This window comes from Prunus avium, chromosome 8 (assembly GCF_965620075.1).
Source record: "Prunus avium chromosome 8, drPruAviu1.hap1.1, whole genome shotgun sequence".
In the NCBI taxonomy this organism is placed as follows: Eukaryota; Viridiplantae; Streptophyta; class Magnoliopsida; order Rosales; family Rosaceae; genus Prunus; species Prunus avium.
The window spans coordinates 25,624,238-25,630,479 of NC_142291.1; the positions used below are offsets into that span (position 1 = coordinate 25,624,238).

General features: G+C 38.1%; 1 long non-coding RNA gene across 1 annotated transcript; it reads right to left on the minus strand.

The window, feature by feature from the left end:
• Positions 1–2,633: 2,633 nt before the first annotated feature.
• LOC110751169 (uncharacterized) lies at positions 2,634–5,711 on the minus strand. Its single transcript, XR_015826173.1, has 3 exons — positions 5,355–5,711; positions 3,571–5,121; positions 2,634–3,350 (listed from the first exon to the last, which is right to left on the minus strand). It is a non-coding gene; the product is annotated as an uncharacterized LOC110751169 (long non-coding RNA).
• Positions 5,712–6,242: the final 531 nt, after the last annotated feature.

Here is a 6,242-nt window from a genome sequence, read left to right on the forward strand (position 1 = left end):
GAAGCTCGAACTATACCAAAATGTATCACAACTTCTTTACTTTTCTTTCAGCATTCACATAACTATTCCAAACTCACCATGTTAATACAGACTCATATTTCATACTCATATATTACATTACAACATTACATATATAATAAATTGAAACTTCAACCTATTACATAATTGATCCTTCAAAGTTTATTACAACAATGAAAGCAACACACACTTCGCAAAACTGTACAAGAAGCCTCTTGCACTACAAAAAAATTGCTCATAGGACACTATATTCTTTTGTACTCTTTGAGCTTAAAGGCACAAATATTTGTGTTTATTGTCAATAACCACAGTTCACCCACATTTTAAGTGTCGATTTTCTATATAGGAGTTTCCATTGATTAGAGCAACTCCACCCATAAGGGCTAAGTCTAGGGCAAGGGCAAGCAAAGGCTGCCACTATTCACGTGAATAGTGTCAGCCCTTGCATTTGTAGTTCCACCCATGAGGGCTAAGTCTAGGGCAAGTCTAATGCAATTACTATTCATTGTACTTTATTTCCTATTTTTTTACACTTCAAACCATTAATTTTGATAATCTTTTGTAATTAAATTTTCGGATAAGATTTTTGGTTGTCACATGTTCATTAATTTTCAGAAAAGATTTTCGGATGAGAATCTCGGTTGCCACGTGTCTTATTCCAGATAAAATTTTCAGATATTCATTAAAAAAAATTATAATCTCATATTTCAGATAAGATTTTCACCCTCTAAAATTGTGTCACGTGTCCCATGTCAGATAAGATTTTCGGATATTTTTAAAAAAATTATAATCTCATATTTCAGATAAGATTTTCACCCTCTAAAATTGTGCCACGTGTCCCATGTCAGATAAGATTTTCAGATATGTTTAAAAAATTATAATCTCAGATTTCAGATAAGATTTTCACCCTCTAAATTTGTGCCACGTGTCATCTCTATCTTCTGAATCCCTCTATAAAACTACTCCATCAACTCATACCTCTCACACCATCTCTTATCTATTCCTTCATTTCTCAGATTTTATAAAACACTTTCTACTCTCAATGTCAAACTTGAGGAGGGTGTTGGAGAGGCAACAGAAAGAAAGGGAAGAAATCCAGCGTAGACGTGCTGAAGAAGATCGAGACGCCGATGAAGAAGAGGAACAAATGCTTGCAGCAGCGGTGTGTATGCTTAATCAATCAAGGCAACACCGTCGTCGTGCCCCGAATATAGACAGACATAGGGACTCTCGAGGTAAGAATCTCTTGGAGGATTACTTTATCCCAAATTCGTTATATCCTGAATATAAGTTTCGAGAGAGATATAGAATGCAGCCACATTTGTTCCAAAAAATCATGCATGATATTTGTAATTACGACACATACTTCATTCAAAAGCATGATGCTGTTGGAGTTTTGGGTCTTATCCCGGAGCAAAAACTTACAACTGCTTTGCGGATGCTTGCTTATGGGGCATCTGCAGAGCAGGTGGATGAGATTGCAAGGATGAGAAAATCTACTATCCTAGAGTGCTTGGTGAGATTTTGTGATGCTGTGGAAAATTTGTACACGAGGGAGAACCTTCACAAACCCACGCCGAGGGACCTGCAAAGGCTTCTAAAAAAAGGCGAGGATCGAGGTTTCCCAGGAATGATTGGAAGCATCGATTGCATGCACTGGCAGTGGAAGAATTGTCCTACTGCTTGGCAAGGAGAGTACGGGAATCGGAAGGGGCAAAAAAGTATAATTTTGGAGGCCGTAGCTTCATTCGACACTTGGGTTTGGCATGCCTTCTTCGGGGTTGCCGGATCTCAGAATGATTTGAATGTCCTTGGTCAATCCCCGGTGTTCGACGAGGTATTGCGAGGTCATTCCCCCCAGGTCACATACCAAATCAACAATACCGTATACTCTGGTGCGTATTACCTTGCCGACGGAATTTATCCTAGGTGGACGACATTCGTGAAAACAATTTCGAATCCCCAATCCGAGAAGGAAAGAAACTTTGCTTCCTTTCAAGAAGGTTACAGGAAAGACGTGGAGAGGTGTTTCGGTATCTTGCAAGCTCGTTGGGCAATTATCAGAGGTGCTGCTCGGATGCTAGATGAGGAGGTGCTGCGAAGTATTATGATGACTTGCATCATCCTCCACAACATGATTGTGGAAGATGAGTATGACTACGATGCTCCAGAGGTGTTTGAACCCGATCCCATGAACACGGCGTTGACAAGAATATATGAAAGGCCGATGGGACCAAATGGACTACCAATGGAGCCCGAACCGTTACTTCGTGATGGTCAATTCAACAACCCCATGATTGATCGTTATCAAGAAATGCAATCTTCATATGTTCACGAGAGACGTCAAGTTGACTTGATCGAGTACTTGTGGGAGAGGAAAGGCAATCACAATGGATGAAGTCAAGATTAGTGCTTTGTTTGGAATTATGCTTTGTTTTTAATTATGCTTTATTTTGTGTGTGGTGTTTTTTGGAATTATGCTTGTTTTTATTATTATGCTCTTATGTATGGTTTCTTTTGTGTGTTGTTTGCAATAAATTAAGGTGTGTTTTTAATTAATCTTTGTGTTGATGCTCAAAGGTTTTTAATAAATAGTCATATTATTTAATGCTTTGTTTATTGAATAAAAAGGAAACAATACAACAAATTAAAGGATAATACAACAATACAACAAATTAAAGGATAATACAACAATACAACAAATTAAAGGATAATACAACAATACAACAATACAATATATGGCAAAGGTGTTTCAATACAACCTAATGGTTTTCATCATTTAATCAGTCCGTATTGCTAGGTCCGTCGTCTTGGAAAAGTTTTCTTCTCATCACACCCTTTCGTCTTAGCTTCCAATAGGCCTTTGTTTCAGGAGACATATGGCTCGTATCCATGGCCATGATTTTCATCTCTTTATCATCCATGTCTTTTTCTTGTGCTTGCTGTTGTTGAATTGCAAATGCTTCCTCTCGTGCCATGTCCAATGCATCTCTTTTCAAGTCTCTCTCAATTCTTAGTGAGGTGTTCTTAGCTATTTGCTCCAATAATTGTACACATTCATTGTTTGAAGTGCCACCTCTCTTGGCCTTTGCCGCCTTTCTCCCAATAGGTCTCGGCGGACGTGGGAGTGGTGACTCTGATTCCATTGGGGAGTCCAATGGCGAATCGGTTGATGGCGAATCGTGGAGCGGCGTCTCATTCAACACAACCGGCGGACCGGTGGGAATAATTTTGAATCTCGAACAATCCTTCACAACTTCCCAACATTGGAAATGCACGAAACTTTTTTTGCCTTGCCTCATGGCACCGAACCACATTTGTGCTTGTATGATCTATTAAAAATAAATAATTGGAAGTGCAAGAAAAAAAAATTATTATGCAAGAAAATATAAACTATTTTGAAATGCAAAAATAAAATTGATTATGCAAGAAAATATAGACAAATTGGAAATGCAAAAAGAAAAAAAAAGATTATGCAAGAAAAAGAAATAGAATATGCAATAAAAAAAAGTTACATTAAATTGATTAAAATGGAAATTATAAAGATTTTACCTCATCGGATAGATTTTGACCGTTTCGAATGTTCTCCCTTGCTTTTGCCAACGCATTTCTCCATTTCCCTAACTCTTTATTTAGAAGTTTCCATCTACTAGACAAGGCCATTTCGGTCCGAATGGAACCCGATCTTTGACAAAATTCTCCATGAATTTTGCTCCACATATGATGGAACTTCATCTCATTGCCCATGATAGGGTCATGACTAACGTTCACCCAAGATTGACACAACGCAATATCTTCCTGAGTTGCCCACGAGCCTCCGGTTTCGACAGAGGATGTCATTTGTTTTTTTTTTTATACAAATGGAAAGTAGTAGAAAAATGTGAGTGGAGAGTAAAAAATATTGGAAGGAGAAGAGTTTGTATGGAGAATTGGTGTGGAAAGTGAAAATTGTGAGTGGAGAGTAAAAAATATTGGAGGGAGAAAAGTTTGTATGGAGAATTGGTGTGGAAAGTGAATATTGTGAGTGGAGAGTAAAAAATATTGGATGGAGAAGAAATCGTATGAAGATTTGGTGTGGAAAGTAAAAAAAATGGATAGGTATTTATAGGGAAAAAATACAGACTTTTTTGGTTTTTTTTTTTTTAAATTTCAGATTTTTTTCGATTTTTTTTGCAATTTTTTAAGCCCAAAAAACGAGGATCGTCGGATATCTGGAAAAAAACCCATCGGAGAGCCCCAGGTTGCAACACGTGGCAGATGCGCTGAAGTCAATTTTTTTTTACCGTTGGCGAGTGTAACTCACACGCCAACGATAAAAAAAATTTGAATTGCCACGAGCTGACGTCAGCGTGACATCAGCCCTGATGTCACAGCCCTCGGGCTGAAGCCCAGGCGAAACTTGCCCTTGGGCTTGCCCGGGCTGGTGGGACCCACGCCAAACTGGGCTGCAGTCTGCAGCGCTGGAGCGCTCTCGGGCTGTTGAGGGGGGCCTTTTGCCCGGGTTTGGACCTGCGGTGGAGTTGCTCTTATAGAGCACAATTTTGTGATTCGTGGCCCAAATATTGAGCACGAATAGTCTTTATATGTGCTTTTATTCTGAAAAGTTGATTAGATGTTTTTATAGCTTCCACAAAACCACAATTCTGAAATCGTGCTCAATAGTCTTAAATTTTCAACAACAAAAATTAATTCATAAAACTTTCTTGGACCAAAACACATAATTCAAAAAACAAACAACAAAAACATGAAAGAAAAAAAAAGGCTCAAAAGTGCTACAAAATAGTGTAAAAATGATCAAACTAACATTTTTGTTCCCTCACCTATTCTTAGCATAGCAAAAAAAAAAATCCAGAAAATCAAAACCCCCCACAAATTGCAATGTCTTTAAGAAACAACAAAAACACGAAGGCCTCGTTTGGCTGGCAATTAGAAAACCATTTTCAAAAATTGGAATTGAATCTGCATCTTTGAGTTGGAGTTTTATTCTGACTTTTTTGAGAACTTGAAAATTTGTTTGGTATTAAAAATTGGAAACCTATTTTGTAGTATGTGTGGGGTATTTTAGTAAAGGCTTCTTCTCAGGCATTTGTTCCAACATGTTCTCTGCATAAAACAACAAATCCATCCATTAATTTCAAAAACTTCCAAAATCATACAAAAAATTGGAAGAATTAAAAGGAAATTCTGGAAGAGTAAAGAAGAAGTCACATTCGATCTCTCAGCTACCAAATAAAAAATTAGACAAAAATTTATATAATTATAAAGGATAAGCTATGAAACCCAATGAAATCAGAATGGTATAATGAGAGGAGATATGAGATGGTGGTGGGGTTTACCAGTACAGATGACAGATCTTTGGAGGAGAGGAGTGAGTTATAAATCTGGAGGTTCAGGTCTAGGTGGTGGTCGTGAACGGTAGTGGCGTTGAACACAGACAGAGTTCAAGCGACATGAAGAGGCTGAGAGAGATGTTTATCGGTAGCTGAGGCAGTGGCGTGGATCTGATCTATGCTGTAGAGGCGACATGGTGGCAGTGCCGATTGTGATTTTCGGTTGGTGGTCATAGCAACTAGAGAGAGAGAGAGAGAGGGTGAGAAGTTTTTCAAGGGAGAAGAGAAGGCGTGCGTTGAGATATTTTCTAGGGTTGGACTGATAAGAGGAAGCTAAGTTTTTTTTAGTTAAAAGGAAGCACAGTTTTTCAAACTTAGCAAAATAAAAATTAGACAGACTTGAAAATAAAATAAAAAGTTACACCTCATATAAATTATTGGGCACAAATATAAGTTTTTGCGTCTCTTATTGTCACAATTGGGCACAAATTAGTTTTTGTGTCTTATATTATTTGTGTCTATATTAAAAAAATTGCTTTTTTTTTTTTAAGGAATTTGTGAGATAGCACGTAGATCAATGTATACAACTAAATGAGTGTTGAGGCCCAAAAATCCAAGGGCTAGGCCCAAGCTTATTCTTGGCCCAACACAAATAATCAATCACAAAAGAAGCCCAATTGGGGCATAAAGAGAAATTGTAGGACACACCTACATGAGCCGCGGGTCATGTGTCACGCCAAGCAAGTATGCGCGTAAGGACCAAAAATGCACCAGCCTTATAAATTCACACTCACCAACCTATCCGATGCTATTTAATCCGATCATGGCTTATTATGGCGCAATCACAAGCACGATAAATAAACACGCAATGCCATGTGAAGGACCGCCACGCTA